Genomic DNA, 26,090 nt, shown 5'->3' on the forward strand with positions numbered 1-26,090 from the left:
ATTGTCCATGTATTCTTTGTGACAGAAATCTTCAGAGGAGTACGAATTTGAAGATTTAAGTCTCATAGGGAGAGGGCCAGGAAATTTGTGAATCAGGTATCTGTTTAATTTAAATGTATCAGACATCCAAGTGAAAGATAGTTGGATATTCACAGAAGAGGGTTAGGATTTAAATTTGAGATTTAACATCATTCAGTTCAGTTCAGTCACTCAGTCGTGTCCAACTCTTTGTGACCCCATGAACTGCAGCACGCCAGGCCTCCCTGTCCATCGCCAACTCCCGGAGTCCACCCAAACCCATGTCCATCGAGTCGGTGATGCCATCCAACCATCCCATCCTCTGTCGTCCCCTTCTCCTCCTGCCCCCAATCCCTCCCAGTATCAGGGTCTTTTCCAGTGAGTCAGCTCTTCGCATGAGGTGGCCTAAGTATTGGAGTTTCAGCTTCAGCATCAGTCCTTCCAATGAACACCCAGGACTGCTCTCCTTTAAAATGGACTTGTTGGATCTCCTTGCAGTCCAAGGGACTCTCAGGAGTCTTCTCCAACACCACAGTTCAGAAGCATCAATTTTTCGGCACTCAGCTTGCTTTATAGTCCAACTCTCACATCCATACATGACCACTGGAAAAATCGTAGCCTTGACTAGATGGACCTTTGTTGGCAAAATAATGTCTCTTTTTAATAGGCTGTCTAGGTTGGTCATAACTTTCCTTCCAAGGAGTAAGCGTCTTTTAATTTCATGGCTGCAATCACCATCTGCACTGATTTTGGAGCCCCCAAAAATAAAATCAGCCACTGTTTCCACTGTTTCCCCATCTATTTGCCATGAAGTGATGGGACCAGATGCCATGATCTTAGTTTTCTGAATGTTGAGCTTTAAGCCAACTTTTTCACTTTAATCAAGAGGCTCTTTAGTTCTTCCTCACTTTCTGCCATAAGGGTGGTGTCATCTGCATATCTGAGGTTATTGACGTTAAAGCCTTGGGAGTAGGTGAGAAAACAGTGAGGAGAGAAAGCAGTCCTGGTACAAGTCCTCAGGCGCTCATGTTTTAGAAGACACATGAAGAGATAAAACAAATCAATAGAGGAAATCAGAGGGAGGAGGAAAACCAGGAGAACAAGTAGAGGACAAGAGAAGACATCTACTTCAAGTAGAAGAGAGTGGTCTGCTTGGTCTAATGTTCCTAAAGAGGTTACTGTACTAAGATGAGGGCAATGGAATTAGGCCGCTGGGTAGTCATTAATGACCTTGACAATTGAGTTTCAGGAGATTGTTTAGGATTAGGGTGGGTTAAAGAGTAAATTAAAGGTGAGAAAATAGAGGAAATGAAGGCCACTAGATGAAGAAGTTTTGCTGTGAGTAGAACAAAGAAATGGTCATATCTAATTGGTGGGGCGGGGGAGGTGAAGGGGAGCTGAGGTCAGGAGAGGGATTTCCTGACCCAGGGATCGAACCCAGGTCTCCTGCACTGCAGTCAGATTCTTTACCATCTGAGCTATAGGGAAGTCCTGAGGAATTTCTTAAGATGTGTAATAATAGAGCACATTTGTTCATGATAGTGGTTCAGTAGAAGGGGAGAAACTGACTATACGGGAGAGAGAGAAGTTAGTCAGTGGTTTTCTTGCAAAGACAGGAGTAGTTGGACTCCATGTCCACGTTAGGGTATTGATCTTTGATAGAAGCAGTGCTGCTTTTTCTATTTTAATAGAAGAGAAGCAGTGTAGAAGCACTACAATTCTACCGATCTTACAGGACTTGGCAAAGAAAGTTTTTTTAAAGATTTATGAAGTAAATATAAAGTTTTAGTTTTAAAAACATTTATCTATATTGAAAGAAGGAATTGAATTTGTTAGTTTGCCTTGATTTTCCTTTCTCTCTTTCACTTTCAGACTATAATGTTAAGTGTTCATGTTGAACTCTTACTGTGATTCATTCTCTCAATCTCCAAAATGAATCTGTGTATTGGATCTACTCAGAGTAGTCCAAGTGACCCAGAGGTTTCTGATTTGACTGACACAATCCAGTAATGCCAGGTAGATTTTGTTTTGTCATTTTACTTAAGAATAAATTTGGATTGTTTACCCTGTAATAGAAAACATTTATCTTCAGATATTCAGAAATGAAATAATTTTATAGTCTATACATTGCCTTACATGCTAAAATTCAGCATAAAGCAGGAGGGAGGGACGACATTAAAAAAGCAGGAAATGGTAGTATAGAATTAGGCAGTGCTATCTGCAGTCAGTATATCGGGTATTGAAAAAGTCATTGTTTTCTCATCCAGGGTAAGAACTTGAGGATACCGTGTAAGAATAAAAGTCTTGACCCAAGTATTTGGTTTGAGGTTCTAATAAATAAACATCATTATTAGGCCATAAATTTATTCTTGCATATACAGTAGATTTTATTTTTAATGTCAATTTAAAAATTGGACTTTTTCTTATCAAATCAAATGTATTTCGAGGGCTCGTTTGTGTGTTATAAATTGATAAATGATTGGCCAAGTGATCTAAGTATTTTAAATGTTAAGGTGATGGTAGTTTTAATTATGTTTTGGAAAAAAGGTTATTTTTAAAAAACTCATGCCGTGTGCTCCTTTTTCTTGAATTCACAGTGATACCATAGTCATTTGGTGCTGTTTTGGTAATTTAAGTCCCTGAACTCTTTAGTGTTGAAAATCATCTTTATGGAGGAGGGTTTCTAAGTTTGTATTGTAAATTGTACCTTTGGGAGCAGTGTTATAGCTGTTTTAGGTTTTTAGTAAAGATCAAAGCTGAAAACATTAAACAAGACATAATTTTAAAAAGACACATGGGCAGACATAAAATTCTGCTTTAAACATTTAGTTTTTAAAAAATTAATCAGAATTTGATTTTTTTCCCCAGAGGAAAGATAGCTTAAAACATTGGATGACCAGAAAGTGGAATTTTATCAGATTAGAGCACATTAAGAATTTAGAAAAAAAGTTTCCTTGACTAACGAGGAGATGTTTGAATATTTGTTAATTGGATAAAATGATTGTCAAAGGTGATTGTTTAGTTCTTTGTCTTATTAAAAACATAAATTAGTAAGTATGCTGTCAAAATTGTCAAAATAAGACTAATTAAAACAATTAAATTTATTATAGAGTGTAAAATTTTGTGTTTTTTTCCTGTTATTATGTTTTTCAATTGAAAAAGTCTTTGGTCATTAGTTTTAACTATAAATTAGTAGTATATGCATATAATGCCTGGTTATTTCTTCTCTAGAGTAAGAAATATCAACTGGTTCTGTTAATTTTTGTAAATCTTGCCATAATCATGTATCCTTCCTTATTTGAAATGTCTGTGTTTTTCATTGCCTATAAGAAGATGTCTAAAATTTTTAACCTACCAGACAAAATGTAAAACTGCCCTAAAATTCCTAAATATCTTTAAAGGCTAGTTCTCTTGCTACTTTCTCTCTGAACTCGTTCTTGATTTCCTAGCCAGAAATTATCAAATTTCTCATCCTTGATACAGATGTTACCTTGTATGAAAACTTTTCTTGTGCACATTTGTAAGTTGCTGTCTTCCTCCTCTTTGTATCATCTACATTCATACATTCAGCAGTGTTACTGGATGTCTGCTGTACACCAAACACTGTTCTAGGTGTGAAGGCAACAGCAGGGCATGAGAATCCAGGTCCCTGTCCTCATGAAATTTATATTCTAGCTTGGAAATGATAATGAGGGAGACAAAAAGTAAATAAGCAGATAGGTGCCTAGAGCCTTTTAGATCTTAAATGTTTTGAGGAGAAAACGGTATATATGATAGAAAGTTTAAGGACAGTACCAGTGTTGATTTGATGGTGATGGAAGATCTCTTTGAAGAGGTGACATTTATGCCAAAGCTGAACGATAACAGTGGAGCAGTCATTTGAAGATTTGGGAGCAGAGTTCTCAAACTGAAAGACAGACAATGCAAAGGCATTAGAGAGAGGAAAGAACGGGGGAAGTGGGGGAAGAGGGTGGGAATGGAAGCAGGAGGTAGGTTATACAGTCTTGTAAGCTGAGGTAAGGGATTTGAAATTTATTCTAATTTAATTTCGAAGCCTGAGAATTGTTTAGTCGATAAGTTGTGTCTGACTTTGCAACCCCATAGACTGTAGCCCAGCAGGCTCCTCTGTCTGTGGTATTTCCCAGGCAAGACTACTAAAGTGGCTTGCCATTTCCTTCTCCAGGGCATCTTCCCCACACAGGGATCAAACCTGCATCTCCTACACTAGCAGGCGAATTCTTTACTACTGAGCCACCAGGGAAGCCCAGCATTTACGGGTTCATGTGATTACACTGGGCCCACCCAGGGTCACCCTCCCCCTCCTTTACTGAGAGTGTACTATACAACCAGCACAGTATTAGGCACTGATGTGTATTGCTGAGCAAGCAAAGATTTTAATCCAAATGCCACATAAAAACAAGATGTAAGTGACCTACATTCTCAAGGAAAGTCCATGTCAAAAGGTCCAGGACCATAGTGCTCTGGAATTGGCCTACTTGAATCACAGGAGTTTGACCGTGATTCTAAGAGTTATTCCATACAAGTTACAAGGTAACTTTCTCATGTCACTCAGTTCAGCTCAGTTCAGTCACTCCGTCGTGTCCGACTCTGTGCGACCCCATGAACTGCAGCACACCAGGCCTCCCTGTCCATCCCCAAATCCCAGAGTCCATTCAAACCCATGTCCATCAAGTTGGTGATGCCATCCAACCATCTCATCCTCCATCGTCCCCTTCTCCTCCTGCCCCCACTCTTTCCCAGCATCAGGGTATTTTCAAATGAGTCAGCTCTTTGCATCAGGTGGCCAAAGTATTGGAGTTTCAGCTTCAACATCAGTCCTTCCAATGAACACCCAGGACTGATCTCCTTTAGGATGGACTGGTTGGATCTCCTTGCAGCCCAAGGGACTCTCAAGAGTCTTCTCCAACACCACAGTTCAAAAGCATCAATTCTTCGGTGCCCAGCTTGCTTTATAGTCCAACTCTCACATCCTTACATGACTACTGGAAAAACCATAGCCTTGACTAGACAGACCTTTGTTGACAAAGTGATGTCTCTGCTTTTTAACATGCTGTCTAGGTTGGTCATAACTTTCCTCCCAAGGAGTGAGCGTCTTTTAATTTCATGGCTGCAATCACCATCTGCAGTGATTTTGGAGCCCCCAAAAATAAAGTCAGCCACTGTTTCCCCATCTGTTTGTCATGAAGTGATGGGACCAGATGCCAAGACCTTCGTTTTCTGAATGTTGAGCTTTAAGCCAGCTTTTTCACTCTCCTCTTTCACTTTCATCAAGAGGCTCTTTAGTTCTTCTTCACTTTCTGCCATAAGGGTGGTATCATCTGCATATCTGAGGTTATTGATATTTCTCCTGGCAATCTTGATTCCAGCTTGTGCTTCATCCAGCCCAGCGTTTCTCATGATGTACTCTGCATATAAGTTAAATAAGCAGGGTGACAATATACAGCCTTGACGTACTCATTTTCCTATTTGGAACCAGTCTGTTGTTCCATGTCCAGTTCTAACTGTTGCTTCCTGACCTGCATACAGGTTTCTCAGGAGGCAGGTGAGGTGGTCTGGTATTCCCGTCTCTTTCAGAATTTTCCTCAGTTTGTTGTGATCCACACAATCAAAGGCTTTGGCAAGTCAATAAAGCAGAAATAGATGTTTTTCTGGAACTCTCTTGCTTTTTCGATGATCCAGCAGATGTTGGCAATTTGATCTCTGGTTCCTCTGTCTTTTCTAAAACCAGCTTGAACATCTGGAAGTTCACGGTTCACGTATTGTTGAAGCCTGGCTTGGAGAATTTGAGCATTACTTCACTAGCGTGTGAGATGAGTGCAGTTGTGCGGTAGTTTGAGCATTCTTTGGCATTGCCTTTCTTAGGGATTGGAATGAAAACTGACCTTTTCCAGTCCTGCAGCCACTGCTGAGTTTTCCAAATTTGCTGGCATACTGAGTGCAGCACTTTGACAGCATCATCTCTTAGGATTTGAAATAGCTCAACTGGAATTCCATCACCTCCACTAGCTTTGTTCATAGTGAGGCTTCCTCAGGCCCATTTGACTTCGGACTCCAGGATGTCTGGCTCTAGGTGAGTGATCACACCATCATGATTATGTGGGTCATGAAGATCTTTTTTCTCATGTCACTACATGGTTCTTTATTGCATCCATACTGGTCTTAACTAAAGCAGATATTTTCAATACCATCATTGGATAAATGTCAGCCAAACAGAGCCAAAACAAATTTTGCCATTGTTCTGAGCTTTAGGGCAAGGGTCACAGTGCTCTGGGGCTCATCTTCCCCATATAAGCTCATTCTTTAGAGTGTGTTCCTTCTTTAGGGTTGCAGGCTACCATATGGCATGTAGAGAAAGTGCCAAACGAGTGACAAGTGAATCTTGTCTCCTTTTTTTAAAGTCTGCTAATTGATAACTTTAGTTACATCTGCCAAGTCCTTCTTACCATGTAATATAGCATATTCACTACCGTAACACCAGGGCATTCGTAGCCTAATACATGTTTAACGTATTTAAAATCATATAAGGGCAGTGAAGCAGAATTAACTCTGACAGAGTTAATTTTTGAGTCATTCCATTTTTTAAATTTCTTCTACCTTTACTTATAGGCCTACCTTCAAGGATTACCTTGATAGTGATGCCTGATAGATTAGCCATACTCCATAAGACAACCCGAAACTGTTTATCTTTAGTTTTAGTTATTTAACTAAATGAACATAAAAATGTGGAAATGCCTCTTGCATTTGGAGAGATTTTGTTCTAGATATCTTCCAGAGAAAGCTGTGGTTACTCATTGATAAAAAGTTGTGGGTCAAGAGAATTTTTTATGGATTCCAAATTGATATTGTCCAAGCTGTTGGAGATTTTTTTATTTTCACTTATTCTGATTATTTAAAAAATGTATTCACTCAATAAATGTTTATTGAGCAGAGCTAGGTGTTAGGATGATAATAACTGAACATGTAACATTTTTTGGTAATTAATTTATTTTAATTGGAAGCTAATTACTTTACACTGTTGTAGTGGGTTTTGCAGTACATTGACATGAATCAGCCACGGGTGTACGTGTGTCCCCCATCCTGAACCCCCCTCGCACCTCCCTCCCCATCCCATCCCTCAGGGTCAGCCCAGGGCACCAGCCCTGAGCACCCTGCCTCATGCATCGAACCTGGACTGGTGATCTGTTTCACATATGATAATATACATGTTTCAATGCTATTCTCTCAAATCATCCCACCCTCGCCTTCTCCCCCAGAGTCCAAAAGTCTGTTCTTCACATATGTGTCTCTTTTGCTGTCTCGCATATAGGGTCATCGTTACCATCTTTCTAAATTCCATGTATATGCATTAGTACACTGTATTGGTGTTTTTCTATCTTCACTCTATAAATAGGCTCCAGTTTCATCCACCTCATTAGAACTGATTCAAATGCATTCTTTTTAATGGCTGAGTAATATTCCATGGTGTATATGTACCACAGCTTTCTTATCCATTCGTCTGCAGATGGACATCTAGGTTGCTTCCATGTCCTGGCTGTTGTAAACAGTGCTGCAGTGAACATTGGGGTACATGTGTCTCTTTCAATTCTGGTTTCCTTGGTGTGTATGCCTAGCAGTGGGATTGCTGGGGTGTATGGCAGTTCTATTTCCAGTTTTTTAAGGAATCTCCACACTGTTCTCCACGGTGGCTGTACTAGTTTGCATTCCTACCAACAGTGAAAAGACAGCCTTCAGAATGAGAGAAAATAATGGCAAACAAAGCAACTCACAAAGAATTAATCTCAAAAACATACAAGGAACTCCTGCAGCTCAGTTCCAGAAAAATAAATGACCCAATCAAAAAATGGGCCAAAGAACTAAACAGACAGTTCTCCAAAGAAGACATACAGATGGCTAACAAACACATGAAAAGATGCTCAACATCACTCATTATCAGAGAAATGCAAATCAAAACCACAATGAGGTACCATCTCACGCTAGTCAGAATGGCTGCTATCCAAAAGTCTACAGGCAATAAGTGCTGGAGAGAGTGTGGAGAAAAGGGAACCCTCTTACACTGTTGGTGGGAATGCAAACTGAACACGTAACTTTTTAGGAATCATGAGACACTGAAGGAGAAACAAGCTGCTCTGGGAGATAACACAGTCATCGTTTAGTAACTGTGAATGGTTAGTTCTGGGACTTTGGAGGATATCAAAACCCAGAGATGCTCAAGTCCCTTTTATTAATATAAAACAGTATAGTATTTACATATAATCTACATATATCCCTCCCATTATACTTTAAATCGTCTCTAGGTTTGTTATAATACCTTGTAAGTGCTATGTAAGTAGTTGCCAGGCTTCTTGGCAAATGCAAGTTTTGTCTTTTGGAACTTTCCCCAGATCTTTTCTATATATTTTTGATCCGTGGCTGGTTGAATCCACAGTGGTTGAATGTAGAACCCAAGAATATAGAGCACCTACTGTACTTATATCTAGGTAGATGGTCTAACATGAACTGCTCATGAGGAAGAAATAGTTTGACCAACACTGGCTTGCCACTTCACTGTGGGTGGACCTGAATTAATCTTGAAATTTCTTTGAGCCTCAGTTTTCTATGTATGTGAATAGTAATCTTTAATTGGAGTTCCTATGCCCTTTTGCAGTAGCACTAGCAATTTTGAATTAATTTGTGTTTTCCTTAAGAAAGGCTCCCCCACAATTTATATATGTACCTGAATCTGCCTTTGGCTACCTTAATTTTTTTCTCCTTCAAATGTGATGATTTCAAATTGTGTCCAACCTAGAGGTACTTAACTTTTGGAGGAAAAAATACAGAAATAATGTGTGTTAGTTGGTAGAAATTTTATAAAATTAAGAAAAATTAACGATTTTTATAATTTCTACACCCAGGGAAGACCCTTGACATTTTAGTGATCTTTGAGTCTTCTCTGTGCACATACATAGTTCATTAAAAAAAAGACAAGGCTAGTTGACTAGATAGTATCATATTACAAATACAGTATGAATTTAACTTTAATACATAATTATTATAATTTAATAAATTTATATAATTAAATTATATAACTATCATAATTTATATAATTTAATAAAATATTTATAATATATAATATCTAGTTATAAATATTTATGTATTAAAATTTGATAATTCTGCATTTTCACTTAATGCCACATGAATTATATAGTACAATTGTATCTAATTATCTTCTATGACATAATTTAATTTTTTTCTATGAGATTGACTTTTTATTTAGATTCCTCAGATAAGTGATCCCATGCAGTATTTGTCTTTTCTGCCTGGCATATTTCACTTAGCATAATGCCTTCAAGGTCCATCCGTGTTGTCCCAAATAAGTAGGGTTTCCTTCGTTCTCATGACTGAATAATGTTCCATTGTGTGTGTGTCATCGTTTTTATTTATTCACCCACTGATAGGCACTTTTTTCCATATCTTGGTTATTAACAATATGCTGCAATAAACACGGGAGTGCAGAACTCTCTTCTGCAGCCTGGTTTCATTTTTTGGGGATACATACCCAGAAGTGGGGTTGCAGAATCATATGGTAGTTGAATTTCAATTTCTTGAAGAACCTCCGTGCTGTTTTCCATAGTGGCTGCACCAGTTTACATCCCCAGTAACAGTCCACTCAGATTTCCTTTCCTCCACACCCTCCTCAGTATTTGTTATTTCAGACTTTTGGAGATCGCCATTCGAACAGATGTGAGGTGGTACCATTCTGGTTTTGATTTTCAGTTCCCTGATAATGAGTGATGTTGAACATCTTTTTATGTATTTGCTGGCCTTTTGGATGTCTTCTTTGGGAAAATGTTTATTCAGTTCCTCTGCCCACTTTTTAATCCAGTTGTTTGGTTTTTTGGCTATTTAGTTGTGTTTTTTTTAATGTAATCAATATTTTGGAATATTAGTCCATTAGATACATGAGTTAGAAATGTTTTCTTTAATTTGATAGGTTGCTTTTTCACTTCATTGATGGTTTCTGCCTCTTTGTAGAAGCTTTTTAGTTTGATGGTGTTCTACTTGTTTGTTTCTGCTTTTATTGCCTTTGTTTTTTTGGTGTCAAATACAGAAAAATCATTGCTGAGACTGATGTCAAGGAGCTTACACACTATGTTTTAGGAATTTTACAGTTTCAGGTATTAAAGATAAGTTTCTAATCCATTTTTTGTTGATTTTTATGCATGTTGTAAAATAGGGGTCCAGTTCATTCTTTTACATGTGGCTGTCTAGTTTTCCCAATACCATTTATTGAAGAGACTGTCTTGTCACAATTGTATATACTTAGATCCTTTGTTATCAATTAATTTACCATATTTACAGAGGCTTATTTCTGAGCATTATTGTCTTCCTTGATCTGATGTCTGTTTTTATATTAGTGTCTTTTTTGGGGTTGTTTTTTTTTTTTTTTTTTGGAGCATAATTGATTTGAAACTACTATACTGTTTTGATCACTATAGTTTTATAATATAGTTGGAAATCAAGACATGTGATGCCTCCAACTTTTTTTTTCCCCAAGATTCCTTTGGCTATCTTGGGTCTTTTGTGGTTCCATAGACATTTTAGGATTGTTTGTTCTGTTTCTGTAAAAAATGCTGTTGGAGGTTTGAAAGGGACAACATTGACTCTGTAGATCACTTTGGGTAGTATGGACATTTTAACAATGTTTATTTTTCCAGTCAGTGAGCTTGGAATATCTTTCCCTTTATTTATGCCTTCAGTTTCTCTCATCACTGACTTACAATTTTCACTGTACAGATCTTTCACTTCCTTGGTTTAAGTGTGTTCCTATGTATTTTATCCTTTTACATTTGGCATAATTTTAACCATCTTTAACTGTGCCAAAAGGATAATCAACCAAGCTGTTGTTATCAGTCATTAAGTTTGTTTCTGAAATTTCCTTTGTGGAAACGATATTGAGTATCTTTGCATGTTAATATTTGTATCTGATTGTACGATGTTAATATTTGTATCTGATTGTACATAAGATCATTTCTTCTAACTGGACTTGCTTCAGTATAACCATTTTATTTTTATGTACTCCCTTATGCATTTTTGGTTGTGCTGGGTCTTCAGTGCGGCATTAGACTTTCTCTAGTTGCAGCCCGTTGGGGCTGCTCTTGGTTGTGGTGCGGGCGCTCCTCATCGTGGCCGCTCTTCTTGGGCTCGAGGCACACAGGCTTCAGCAGCTCTGGCTCGTGGACTCTGGGACGTGGGCTCAGTAGTTGTGGCGAACAGGTTTCCTTGCTACGCAGCTTGTGGAATCTTCCCAGACCAGGGATCAAGCCATGTCCCCTGCACTGGCAGGCAGAGTCTTATTCACTCTACCACCAGGAAAGTCCAGTATAAGCATTTTAAGGACTTTCAGAAGCTACTGCTTATTTTTTTTTTAATGTATCCTCATTGACCTGCAATATTATTTTAAAATATCATTGTCTACTTAATAGGTGAAAATTATATTCTTTTGTTTTTATTTCTTTGAATCCTTACTGCAGTGGAACAGTTTCTGTATATTAGTCCCTATTGTTTTTCTCATGTTAATTGCTAGTACATGACTAGGAAGCTTTTTGAGAGGAAAAAAGAAGCTTGTTTTTTTCCTCTGTAAGCAAATGCATTAGACTGTATAGCACTCTGAATTTAAAAACATTTCAAAATGATTTCTCTACTGTAGTGCAGTAGGAGCTTTGATAGCAGAAGCTAGGGTGATGCATGGTGCTTCGCAGTTCTGATAGTAAACACCTATGCCTGGACCTCATCCTCAGAGATTCTGACTTAATGATGTTTTTAAAACTTCTCAGGCTCCTAAAGTGATTCTGTTGTGCAGCTACCTAACCTCAGAAACTTAACCCCAAGGCTGCATCACAGTTTTTTGACCTAGAGGGCCCAGGGTTTTTATTTAAAGCATTCCATTTCATATGTAGATGGTTATATTTTACAGTAATATTCATTATTCAGCATTTGCGCTACTATTATTGCTTGTGGGATCTGCATTGCATGCCCTTTGGAGATTAATTTCAAATCATTCCTTATACTAATAGGACTTAATAAACAGCATATTATGGCATACACCATGAGACGTTCAAGGTACAATCGGGTGTGGCTCTCCCCTAGAATTCCTACAGTCAGGACTAGGAAAGGAGATGTACACAGAGGTACCAATATGTTTGTTCCATAAAAGAGGTAGGAACGATGGAGGGAAGACGAGGGTGGATTGAGTCTAGGTGGAATGGTTGATTATTTCATGGAAATCTATGTTTAAGCTGAACCTTGATTCAGACCAATAGAGCAGTTAATAGTCCTTTACTTGTAAAAAGTGTTTCATAGTCTATAAAGTTTGTCCATACTTACTCATTTGATCCTTATAACAGCTCTATGAAATAAGCCAAACAGTTGTTCTCATTTTACAGATGAAAGAGTAGTCAAGTAGAATCAAGTAGCATAGTTGTGACATCTGGAGTCCATAGAGCTATGAAATGGAAGATTCAGAACTTTAAACCTGATTCTTCAGTCTTTGTACTCTGGAGCCTTCTACTGTACCACATTATAGTAAAGGCAGAAAGTTCTGTGTTTAAGGTGAGTTTTAGAATTGGCTAAGTGATTAGTTTGGTGGCTCAGATGATAAAGCATCTGCCCTACAATGTGGGAGACCCGGGTTCAATCCCTGGGTCGGGAAGATCTCCTGGAGAAGGAAATGGCAACCTTGCCTGAAAAATCCCATGGATGGAGGAACCTGGTAGGTCCATAGGGTCACAGAGAGTCGGACACTACTGGGTGACTTCACTTTCACTTTGAAGTGATTAGTTTGATTGGACTGGTATTAGGATGCAAATTTTAGAATAGTTGAAGATAAAACTTTAGTGCAGTTTAGGCAGAATAATGGCTGCCTAAAGATGTCCACTTCCTAATCCCCAGAACCTGTGAATATGTTGGATTATGTTGCAAAAGGGAATTAAGGTTGAAGATAGAATGAAGTTGCTAAGGAGATACCCTGAATTGTCAGATTGTGGAGGTGGGCCAATGTAAGAACAGTCTTTAAAGTAAGTCCTTGAGAATGGAAGCAGGAAGAGAAGAGCGAGAGTCAGAGAAAGAGCTAATGACGGTGGAAGCAAAGTGACAGTGTTTCGAGCTGAGAGGAGCGCCGTCCACACTGCTGGTTTTGAAGGTGGAGGAGAGCGCCCTGGACCGAGACTGGAGTCGGTCTAGAACCAGGAACGGGCAAGAAAACAGATTCTCTCTAGAGCCTCCTGGAAGAAGTAAAGCCCTGCAGACACCTTGATTTTAGCTGTGAGGCCAATTTTGGAACTTGCTTTTTGAAGTAACACAGAACACATATATATTATATGAAGACTGTGTATGTATCTCCCACTTAGTCTATACATCACTAAAAATCCCATTGCCTTTACAACATTTCAGGTCCTTCTCGAGTCCTATAAAAACTAGAAAAGAGAGGAGAATTGGTCTTCAGAACCAGTTGGTCTATGAAATGTGACTGACTTTATTTTCTTCTTATGCTTTTTTGTCATACCTGACCCAGTACAAAGCTAAAGACTGGAAGGTTGTTAAATGAATTTGAGGTTTATTTGATTGCTTAGCCCCTGGAGAACCTACACTAGCACATGCCTTTTCAATACATAATTATTATTTTTAAGGAAAAAAACTTTCACTGATCTCTTTGTAGGCATTAATCTACTCTATTCTATTTGAGGTCTCCAGTAAAGAAAGAGTTGAGTATTAACAAAGTGCAGGAGTCGAAATAGCTGAATTCGGAGCACTGATTTTAACTCATTTTATACTAGCTGATGTTGTTGCCCATATTCTTGTCAGTTTTTGAAATCACAAGTGTTAAAGTGGGCCTAACATGTTCATGTCAAAATGGAATGCAAAGTTTAAGATATTACGAATCCTATTATTTCTATTCAGAATAGAATCCTGTTCTTTCTATTCTATTTTTTTTTTAAGTTACAGAAGGTTCAGAGGGGTTTTTTTAATGTGAACTATGTATTTGTATTTATAAAATTTATTTGAAAAGTGAAAGTGTTGGTCACTCAGTTGTATCCAACCCTTTGCAACCCCCTGGCAGATTCTTTACTGTCTGAGCCGCCAGGGAAGCCCTCAACATTTACTTATGAATATTTATTAAAAACAGACAAGCTAATCCTAATGAGCACAGATCATTTGAAGTCAGCAACATGTTTGTCGGTATAGTCTCATGATAGCCTTAATATACAACTTATTTCTGTAGTAAATTTTGATCAGAAAATATTTTTAATGCATACAGATATATGTAGCCTGAATGATGACATTAATATATAAATAGGGACGGCAGGAGCTTTATTCTGAGATACATATAAACCTAGTAGCACAAATTAATGTTTCAGTGACCTCCATTGTTTCCAAATTTGTGCCAATACATTTTGATTGTATATGTTTTTAATTGTAGTTTTAAAAATAACAAAGTATACGGAAACACATACATTACCATATGTAAAATAGATAGCCAGTAGGAATTTGCTGCATGATTCAGGGAGCTGGAGATGGGATGGGATGGGAGGTGGGAGGGAGACTCAAGAGGGAGTATACCTATGTACATATAGGTATACAGATGTATACCTATGGCTGATTCATGTTGATGTGTGGCAGAAACCAACACAATATTGTAAAGCAATTATCCTTCAATTAAAAAAATAAATAAAAATTTAAAATAGCTAAATATATTGTTATACAAAATTTAAATCAAACTTTTGTGGAATTGCTGAGAAAACTGGTTTGTTTACTGAAACTCAGTTGAAAACATATGTAAAGTTTTTAGATTGGCTTGTTTTTTGATTTGAATTATATTGATTGGTGAATGTATAATGGCCATAGCTTTCTGTAAAATTCTGTCATTTGAATCACTAACTTTTATAACACGTGTAATAAAAATTTAGACAAATATTTTGGCTACAAACTGGTGTACTAAATAATAGTTTGAATCATAGTCAGAGTCAGGATTTGTTTCTTAGGGTACTAAGAAGTTATTTTAGAAGCTTTTAAAATGTATTATGTGTTTAGAAGGGTACTTTTTCTTTCCAGAAGCTTTAGGCTTTATGAGGAATTATCTGTCCTGAATTTGTCACAAATAGTTGATGACTAAATAAGTCCTAGTTAATGAATCATGCACTTTCAGTAAGAGAGTCTTGAAAGCCTTTTGTAAAACTTAAGTCATCTTGACAAAAGAGATATTTAGGACAGAACCAAACTGATTAATGTTTCTTTTACTTCAAATATCAAGGGAAAGTGTTTCTAAATATATTTAAACTTTTCATTTATTACATATATTTTTCCTAATTGCTAATAATATGTGATTCATTTGTTCTGACAAATATTTAGGGAGTATTTGCCATATAAGCATTATAATACAGAGACAAAGAAAAGGAAAAAAGTATCCAAAAGCAGAAAGGAAAAGCAGAAATTACTCCATAATCCACCTTCCATGAATAACTGCTGTGAATATCCACTCTGTGTACATCTGTTGGCATTTTGCTATTTGTCCATTACTTTTCTAATTTATACCATTTTTATTAAAATGAAATTGCTCCAAATACGCTGTTTGATAGCTTGCTCGGTGCTTTTCTTGCTATTAATTTGAAAAATTAAGATTATAATAAATATATTTCATTTAAAAACCTAAAGTTAAGTATCCTTTTAAATTTGAACTAGATCGTGAAAACTGATTCTCCCCACCCCCCACATTTTAAACCAGATTTTAAATCCTTGGCAATTTGGATTTTGTCCTTCTAACTAATAAGAAATAATTCAAGCTTTACTTGGTTAAATTTAAGTGAAATGTGGAATTTGCATTGAAATATTTGAGTCACAGATTAGTAGTGACTCATAGCATTTACTGTGTCAGGATGTGTTCTGAATACTGCTTCATATATATTAACTCCACTATTCAACATTTCTATTCCCATTTTGTGGGGGAGATTAAGCACTGAGCCTTTAAGTGACTAAAGTCACACAGCTGGTAAATCACAGGAGCAGAAGATTCAATCCAGACTGTGTGACTCCATGATTTTGGTCTCAACTACTCTTCTGTACTGCCATCATAGCTTTTCTGGAAACTTGTGTTTTTTATTCATAGTTCCAGTGATTTACCTAGCAAATCGGTGATTTGCAATGTAACATTATTTGTTTTGATACATTTAGTAGAATTCTTTTTCTCTGTGCTGCAAGCCGGGAAATCTTAGCAAGTAACGAATGAGATGTGATTTGTTACTCGCTCACCCACCTCTAGTATCTTTCTGCCCCGTGGGCCTCCCCCACCCCCCCCCCCGTTTCTGTTGTCAGCTTCCGTGGGCTGCAGTGGGTGGCCCGGAGGCGGCGGCGGCGCGCTAGGTGCCGGCCTGGGCTCGGAGCTTGCGGCGGGGCGGGGCCCTCGCGCTGCTCCTCTCGGTGCAGAGTGCGAGGCGGCGAGAGGCGCGCGGAGCGCTGTGTAATCGCTGGATGCGGACCAGGGCGCTCCCGGTCCGCCGGGGCCCTGCCGATTGGCTGCGCGCGGGCACATGTGACCGACATGTGGCTGTATTGGCGCAGCCCGCCTGGTGTCACTGGAGACGGGATGGAGGTGCCGCTGGGCTCGGAAATGGGGTAGGTGCTGGAGCTGCGCTGGCCGGCTTGCTGCCTGGGCCGAGAGCGGGCGGGGGCGAGGGGGGACAATTTTCTCTTGCACTGTCTAAAGCCGATGGCCTTGCCTTGGCACAGGGTCTGCAGCCACATGCCAAGCGAAAAGGCAGGGGCGTCTCCCCCCACCTCCCCCTACTGCAGCACCCGAGATGGATTTCCTGTGCTTCTGATCCTGGGTTTTTGACAGAAGAGGGAGAAGGGGGAGGGGTACGAGTGTTAAGGGGAGACTGGTGAGAGAGAGCTGTTTTTGAAGCTAGAAAGAGGTTTTGTTTTTATAATGCCTGTTGACAGAGTAGAGTGGAATAACAGTATCTAAGGAAACGGTAGAGGACAACAAAGAATGGAGCATATTCATGGCAGGAGCGAAAGCTCTAGCCCATTGAAAGGCTTCTTTTCCTCCCTGGCCACGGGGACACATGGAGAGGTAGCCAAGAGAGGGGATACAAAGCTGCCGCTGATGGCTGATGTGAACCCGGTGGAAAGGGCAGCCTGGGAGAGGAGGAAGAGGCGGAGGCAGGTACCGCAGAGCTTGAGTGGTGGCTTTGGTTGACTGGTGAAATTTTGGTTACCAAAGAGCCTGCTTTTGCAAACGGTGTGAGTGAACTGCCTGTGAATAGGGTGGCAAACAGATCCCAGTGCCTTTGTTACTTTGAAGTCACAACCCTAGGGCCTTTTTGCAGCTGACTGCAGCAAAGCTTTCTCCCACCCAGGCTGAAATTATAACTGCAGAGGAGTAAGAACCCTTGCAGCAATGCTGTTGGTAGAAGTCTTTTTATAAAAAGCCATAGTTTATAATTACAACCTGTATAGAAGAAATTACTTAGATTTTTAAAACTAGGAAGAATATCTGACTGTGAATGTTTTGACAGTGGAATATATCAGACGCTTTGATTCTGTATCACAGAAGAGATGTTCAAGTTCTTTGCTTCAAATAAATCCTGTAGGAAATCTTAATAAATTATGTATGAAGCAGTGGATCTTTTCCTTTGTTAGCATAGCTTTCTGCCATTAATTAGGTTATTCAAGAGTAAATCACTTTATAATGTAAATTACTTTGGGAAAAATTGTGATAATTTTTTTATAGGCTTAATATTTAAGATCTGTATTAAGTATTTATATTACTCTTTGGTCACTTTTAGATATCTTTGAATAAAGTCTATAGGAAAATATTTCAAATTAAAGCACCATGATTTTTCTTTTAGAAATATTTCTGTCTAATGAATACTCACAAGATATACTCTTGATATCGAGTATTTTCATTGCACTGTTTTTTGTTCCTTTCATTAAATGTCTAAAAACATGTTTTCAGATTGAGTATAGTTTTAAATGCTGCCTTATCTTTATGCATATTTATGGTAGCCAGCTTGTCACACCTCCCTACCCTCTGATCAGGATGGCAGTGGCTTTGTAAAGCACTCCAGGGTCAGTGTATCTTAAGTAGTGTTTATGTGTTAGAAAGTCTTGAAAGAACCTTTAATTTTTGTTTTAGAAATTTTTTTTCAAGATAAGGAATTGAACTTGAATAAAACTAGCAGCCTGGTTTTCACTGATAAATAAGCAATTTTATTCTTTATTTTTAAAACTATTTTTGCTCTAAAAATTATTAATCATGTATATCAGGGTTAATAGTCCTTAGAATCTCTTTTTAAAATCTGATGAAAATCGTACCTAGAATTAAAGATGTTATATTAAATTTTTAAACGAAATTTGTTTGTTTTTTGTAGTATATCTAAATTTTCTAGAAGATCCTTTGAGATATTTTTCCAATAAGTTAAAGAAAATTTTAAGTGAAATTTAATAGCTAATGCCGTTCATATCTTTGAACTCAGTTTTTGACAGTTTATGATTCTTATTTTTAATAAATTATCTTGTTTTACTATTTATTTATTTATTTTATTTATTTATTTTTTTTATCTTCTTCTTCCCCCAACTCTCCTTGTTTTACTATTTAAACAGCTTGGTGTAGCATTATTTTCATTTTAACTGATAGATTATTGCTACTTACATTAATTACGTATATTGTGACTTTATACAAGGTCATGTGTTGTATATAAGGACATAAAGAATGTAAGTCTTCTGTTTTGTTCTAACTCTAAAACTATAATCTCGCTTGTTGCATAACATATGAAATAGTAGATAACAGAAATTATTTGAAAAGCAATATAAAGCAACAAATCATTCATTGAATGAAAAAGAAATCTCGGTTTTGAGTTTTTAGCTATGGTCTAAGAATGCTTTGTAAAATACGTGGTAGCTAAGCAAGTGGAGATGCAGCAGTTTTCATAATGACATTCATAACATACTTTTTAAAGATCATTTTTTTAATCAAGTTAACATTTGTGCTAAACAGAACAGTATTAGATTGAGATTTTAGAGGGATTAAATAAGAAAGAGCTAAAGTACGAAAAGTTGATTTTTTTTTTTCCCTTTATATTTATTATGAAATACCTAATATAAGACTATACTATTGGCTTTAGTGGTCTTTGAAATTATTCATTGTTAATTTATCTGGGTGGCTCAGATGGTAAGGAATCTGCCTACAATGCAGGAGACCTGGGTTTGATCCCTGGGTTGGAAAAATCCCCTGGAGAAAGAAATGGCTACCCATTCTAGTATTCTTGCCTGAAGAATTCCATGGACAGAGGAGCCTGGCAGGCTACAGTCCATGGGGTTGCAAAGTGTTGGACACAATTGAGCATCTAACACTTTTACAATTGATATGGTCAGAATTGAGCTATTGAGGACTTCAGAAGTTAAATATTCCTAAGTATGTCTGTGAAGTGAATCAAAACTGTTAATTGCAGTCTTCCATGCCTTGCTCTTTAGATTTTTGCCATTTTCTCTACTTTTAAAAGTAATTTCACATAATTTAGCAGTCTTCTTATATTAAATGTTTTCTTTAATTTTGACCTCCCCTGCTTTGTTTTTTTTACTAATCTCTAAGGGTAAGGAAAGTTATGACCAACCTAGATAGCATATTAAAAAGCAGAGACATTACTTTGCCAATAAAGGTCCGTCTAGTCAAGGCTATGGTTTTTCCAGTGGTCATGTATGGATGTGAGAGTTGGACTGTGAAGAAAGCTGAGCGCCAAAGAAGTGATGCTTTTTGAACTGTGGTGTTGGAGAAGACTCTTGAGAGTCCCTTGGACTGCAAGAAGATCCAACCAGTCCATCCTAAAGGAGATCAGTCCTGGGTGTTCATTGGAAGGACTGATGTTGAAGCTGAAACTCCTCCAGTACTGTGGCCACCTCATGCAAAGAGTTGACTCATTGGAAAAGACCCTGATGCTGGGAGGGATTGGGGGCAGGAGGAGAAGGGGATGACAGAGGATGAGATGGCTGGATGGCATCACCGACTCAATAGACATGTATTTGAGTAAACTCCAGGAGTTTTTGATGGACAGGGAGGCCTGGCGTGCTGCGATTCATGGGGTCGTAAAGAGTCGGACACGACTGAGGGACTGAACTGAACTGAAGTGTAATTTCACCTAGTACACAGGATAGGATAGGGTAATATGATGTAGAGAAGATGACTTGAGGAAATACATTCACTACGTAGTTGAGTACCTACTAAATGCCAGACAATATAAAGGTACAAGAGAGTCAAATAAGACATGGAAACTAACCTCCAAGAAACTTACAATAGAACTATGTGAAATATTATTGCTACTGCATTGAAAACACTGCTTTGGCTACTCTGTAATCTTTAAAGATTTATATTATCTAAAATGTCTTCTGACTTCAAGGAATGTAGTAGTTTGCTGTTTGAAACACAATGCCTTGTAAAATCTGCTTGGAATAGCAGATAATCAGAAATTAAATTTCTTTGGACATATTAAGTGCCTTGAATGTAAAAGATGAAGTGATTTCTAGATCTTCTAGCTGTAGTAGTCAATAATTTGTGGTTTTTGGTTTCTGTAAGGTTAGAAGGAAAGTACATAGATCGTTTCTCATTTTGGTATAGGTTGTTAAGTATCACTCACTTGTTAAGTACCAGGTATGTTCTTGAAAATTATTTTTGTAAATCAAATCATGACATCATCAGTCCCACAAGTCAAGCTTTACCCCTTTATTCCCACTCCCCTTATAGGCACTCATTTACAAGTGTTCTTAAATATACATTAATTCTTGTGAAATGTTCAGCATTTTGTGTCTTTTTTTGTAGTTAATGAGGGTTTTTTTTTTTTAATTGTGGTAAAGTATACATATAAAATTTACCAGCTCAGCCATTTTTAGGTGTATATATAGTTCTGTGGCATTAACTATTGTTGTGAATGTATCACACAGTTCATCTCTAGTTCTTTTTCATGTTCCCAAGCTGAACCTCCACTGAGTAAGCGCTGATTCTCCATTTCCCCCTCCCCAGTTCCTGGCCACCGCCATCCCATTCTCTTTCCCTATGAATTTGACTTCCCTCAGAACCTCAAATAAGGTAAGTCTTCAGGGTTCATCCATGTTGTTGCGTCTGTCAGAATTTCCACCTTTTTTGAGGCTGAATAATATTCCAGTGTGTGTATACCACATTTGTTTATCCATTCATTTTTTGATGGACACTTGGGTTGTTTTCATCTTTTGGCTTTTATGAATAATGCTGTTCTGAACATGGATATGGAAATACCTATTTGGGTTCCTACTTTTGCTTCTTTGGGGTATTGTACCAAATTTATGTTTTTAATTTGTATAACTTTTTAACACTTTTAACTCAATACTATTTTTTATTTTCTTAATACTATTTTAAAAAATTTGGGGAGGGGAGGCTACCACACGTAACATGGGGCTTCCCCTGGTGGCTCATTGGTAAAGAATCTGCCTGCAATGCAGGAGACGTGGGTTCCATCCCTGAGTTGGGAAGATTCCCTGGAAGAGAGCATGGCAACCCACTCCACTATTCTTGCCTGGGAAATCCCATGGACAGAGGAGCCTGGTGGGCTACAGTCCATAGAATCGCAGAGTCGAACACGACTGAAGTGACTTAGCATACACGCACGCACACAGCATGTGTAGTCTTAGTTTCTCTGCCAGGGAGTGAACATATGCCCCCTGCATTAGAAGTGTGGAGTCTTAACCACTGGACTGCCAGCGAAGTCCCTCCATGCTGTTTTTTGTGTTTTTTTTTCATACTGTTTTTAAGATCTGTTTTACTTTCTGTCCATCTAGTTTGTGGTACTAAGTCTGCTATATAATGTTCTGTAATATCTATCAGATGGGAAGGTCCTTAAGGTTTTTTTTTCCAAATCTCTTTTACCAGAAACTTTGCTGTGGTGTGCACCCTTGTATGGGACTTCTTATCGACTATTTTAGTAACGTATCAGTATATAAGCCGAATCTTAGTGGCTTAATCAAGAAATACTTAATACTTTAGGGTTTCTCTGGGGTAGAAATTCAGGAGTGTCATAATTGGGTATATGGCTCACAGTCTCTCATAAAGTTAGTTAAGATGTTAGTCAGGCCTGCAGCCGTCTGAAGGTTTGACTAGACTGGAGGATTAACTTCCTAGATGGCTCACTCATGCTGTTTCTCCTGAGTGTTGGCAGAAGGCCTCACTTCTTTGCCGTGATGAGCTGCTATGAGGGCCGGCTTGAGAGTTTCCATGACACTGCGACTGGCTTCCCCCAGTGATCCCGGAGAGAAAGAGCAGGAAGGAAGCCTTTCATGACATAGTCTTGAAAGTCATACTCCATCACTTCTGCCATAGTCTCTTCATTAGCAGTGAGTCACTTAGTCTAAACAAGGAGATGGATTAAGCTACAGTTTTTGAAGGTATAAGACCAAAGAAATTGTGGATGTATTTCAAGATCACTTCATGTCTGGTGAGATTTCACTGGAATTTATCCTTGGAAGAGGGATCACTGGATTATAGGATGTTTTTCATATTGTTGTTGTAACAAATTAGCACAAACTTAGTGTTTAAAACAGCCCAAATTTATTATCTTACAACCTTGGAGATCAGAAGTCTGAAATGGTTTTCATTGGATGAACATCATGATAGCAGCAGTACTAGGCTTTCTCCAGAGACTGTTTGGTGAATCCATTTACCTGCTTTTTTCAGCTTCTAGAGTCCAGCTGCATTCCTTGGTTCATGGCCTCTTCTCCAGTTTTATGCAAGCAACACAGGAGATCTCTGTCTCTGACCCTGTTTCTGTCTTCGTATCTCCTCTGACTCGGACTTTTCTGTTTGCTTCTTATAAGAACCCTTGTGATTACAGCAGGTCTACCAACATAATTCAGGAAATTTTCCCAATATTAAGAAACTTGACTTGTTCACATCCAGAGAGTCCCCTTAGCCATGCAAGGTAACACATTCACTGTTTTCCAGGATTAGTATGTGCCTACTGTACTATAGGCATACACATCCAGTTCTTTTTCTTTTTTTTTTTCAGATGTACACATGCAGTTCTGAAGTGGTTTTTTTTTTTTTTTTTTTAAGTTTTATTTTTGTGAAAGAATGTTACTTTTTTGAGTAAATTCACATTTCATTTACCAAATTTGTTTATAGTATGGTATATAATAATGACTAAGATGGTAACCAGATATCCATTGAAGAATATCGAAATACATGTTCCACTAGCTGTGTTTAGAGTCTTGGTTTTGTTATCATTTAATTTATGTCGGTGTATTAGCTACTTGGGAATAGAAGCTGAGAAACGTTAAAGCAGTGTGGCTGTGACTTGTAGTCTTGCTAGACCGTTTCTGTGGGTGCTCTGTCCAAACCTCATCTTCCTCACACTGTGACGTTACCTAGCCACATTATGGTTCCAGTCCACGTTTATGCACTTACCTCCGATTGTTTCAGCAAGGCGTGACTCTCATAAACTCTGTCAGTCTCTTGAACCCAAACTTGCCTTTGAATTGTAGGTAATTTGTATCTTGGGACTTCCCAGGTGGCTCAGTGGTAAAGAATCCACCTGCTAAGCAGGAGACAGATTCGATCCTTGGGTTGGGAAGATCTCCTGGAGAAGGAAATGGCAACCCACTCTAGTATTCTTGCCTGGAAACCCCAGGGACAGAGGAGCCTGGCAGGCTACAGTTCATGGGGTTGCAAAAGAGTTGGACACGACTGAATGACTAAACAACAACAACAACAATTTGTGTGCCGGAGTGTCCTGTAAGTTGGAATCTTAAGACAAGACTTGTGTGAAATACTTGCTTTGGGAAATGATCCAGGAACAAGAGTAGTGGCTTAGGAAATGTTAAATAGTGAAGAGGTACAGCCAGTATGTGTTCTCAAGTTGGTCACCGCTTCAGACAATTTGGAAAGCCGGGACTTTCAGAGGAGCGGTGTAAAATTGTTTACCTAAGGAAAAGAATTATACATACTATCTCCCATTCCCCTTTAGTCCCAACCCGTGTGCACTCTCACATAGGTGCACGTGCCCGCGTGTCGGGACCCACAGTGGAGTGGCACAGAGGGGCAGAAAGCGAGGGTGCCTGGCGCACTCAGGGCGCTGTCCGCCTGCGTCTTGCCGCGAGCCGTGTGACGCGGCAGTGACTGCGGTCAGAATGAGCCAAGGGAACGGAAGACGGGACAAGAATGTCTGATTCATGTGTATACAGAGCCTGTTTCCCTTTCTACTGGCATGTTATCCATTTGCTAGGTCATAGATATTGAGAATAAGGAACATGTCAGTTATATTTTCAGTATTACAGAGCTGCTGTGACCGAGTTCCACATACTCGTGGATTAGAACCATAGAAACGTATTCTCTCACAGTACTGGGGCTGGAAGTACAAAATCAGTGTCGGCCAAGTTGAAACCTTCTAGAGACTCTGAGACTCCATTCCCTGCCTTTCTCCCTGGCTCGTGGTGGTCACTGGCGTTCTCCGGTGTTCCTTGGGTTGCAGCTGCCTCACTCCAGTCTCTGCCTCCCTTGTCACTTGGCATTTTCCCCGTGTCTCTGGTCATTTCTTCACATGGCCTCCGTTTAAGGATTCCAGTCATTGGGTTTAGGGCCAGTCCTAATCCCATAGGACCTTATCTTTATTCAATTACATCTGCAAAGATCCTGTTTCCAAGTGGGGCCATTTTTCACAACCTCCAGGGATTAGCTACTTGTGACTCAGCATATGTTGGGAAACCTGATTCACCCCATAAAACCTCCCTATAATATTTGCATGGTGTCTTGGGAATAATTAGTTTTCAAATGTTTCTTGATTTGAATTGTACAGAAAGAAATCCATCATCTTACTTGTTTAATGGGAAAGTCATCTTGGACAGTCTGTGAATTTGTGCTCTCTTTTTACTCTTCTTTGCTCTCCGTGGCTGTTAATTCTTACACGTATTTATCTTTTTGTGACTTGCACTGAGTATTTCGGGAATCACGAAACTATTAGATACAAACTTTGTCTTAAAGGTGGGAAACAAAACTTGCCAAAGTAAAATGGAATAAAATAATTAGAAAACAGTTAAACCAAGTAGTGTAGTATTTACTGAACAATTAGCAGGAAGACTCATTGGCTTGTGGGAGACAGATTTTTTTCTTGTTGTTGTTTAAAAAAAAACATAGCAATTTAAAGTGACATTTAAACATTAGTAGCTGATGTCATAGTCATAGCCAATATGATTCTTTAAGCATACAATAATTACTGAGTACATTCATTTTTGCCTTTTTTTTTTTTGCTAGTTTTAAGTAAGATTGTTTTCCCCTATGACTTATGGTACAAATTTAGGAAGGTTTTTGTGTGAGGAAACAGAATTGGGCTTTAAAGTGTACCAAAGCAGAGGGGGAAAAGGCTGGAGCATTCACAAAGGAGATGAATTCTGAGCAGAAGTACAAAATAGTTTGTATGGAAGAATGAAGAGGGAATTAGTTAAACAGAAGGGTTATTTTGGAACTTAATAGAAAATAAGTTTGGAACGAAGACTGGTATTAAGTACACTAGATCATGAAAGCTACATAGAGGCAGGAGCATGGCCTTAGGAGCATGAGCATTGAGAACAAGTATGACTTTAAGTTCTGGCTCAGCCACTTGATCTGTGTTTTTAGGAAAGTTACTTGCCATTTTTGAAGTCCCATCTTCCTTAACTCTAAAATAGGAAGTGATACCTACGTCACAATTGGTGAAGATTAACTGCATACACACACACAAATGCACACAGATATGTATATGGCACTTATATGACCTATTGTAAATACACAATAAATGGTAGACTTTCTACATTTCGTCAAGTAGAAAGATTGGCAGATATACAGAGGATTTAAATAATGTGCTACAGGTATTAGCATATTATATACCTGTTTTAGAACTTTGTACACTTTTTCCCTTTTTTTTAATTTCAGTCAAATATTTATGAAAATTAGTCATGTTCTTGATTACAAGGCAAACTTTTAAAAATTCAAAATAATAGCATTTATAGGCAACAGTCTCCAGTCA

The 26,090-nt window shown here is 38.3% G+C and overlaps 1 protein-coding gene across 9 annotated transcripts in view; it reads left to right on the forward strand.

Annotated features, from left to right (window-relative positions):
* The window catches only part of APC (APC regulator of WNT signaling pathway), a 129,421-nt gene that overhangs the window by 15,134 nt on the left and 88,197 nt on the right, over nt 1–26,090 (forward strand). For 3 of the 9 annotated variants that reach the window (XM_043920180.1, XM_043920184.1, XM_043920188.1), the window contains exon 1: nt 16,642–16,683. The exons of 5 other annotated variants lie outside the window; for them this stretch is intronic. The gene's annotated coding sequence lies outside the window, so the exon portion shown is untranslated. Of the gene's footprint in view, nt 1–16,574; nt 16,684–26,090 lie in introns of those variants that run through there. One more of the 9 variants, XM_043920182.1, reaches the window with a different exon arrangement.

The sequence above is a fragment of the Cervus elaphus genome, chromosome 12 (genome assembly GCF_910594005.1).
Source record: "Cervus elaphus chromosome 12, mCerEla1.1, whole genome shotgun sequence".
Lineage (NCBI taxonomy): Eukaryota > Metazoa > Chordata > Mammalia > Artiodactyla > Cervidae > Cervus > Cervus elaphus.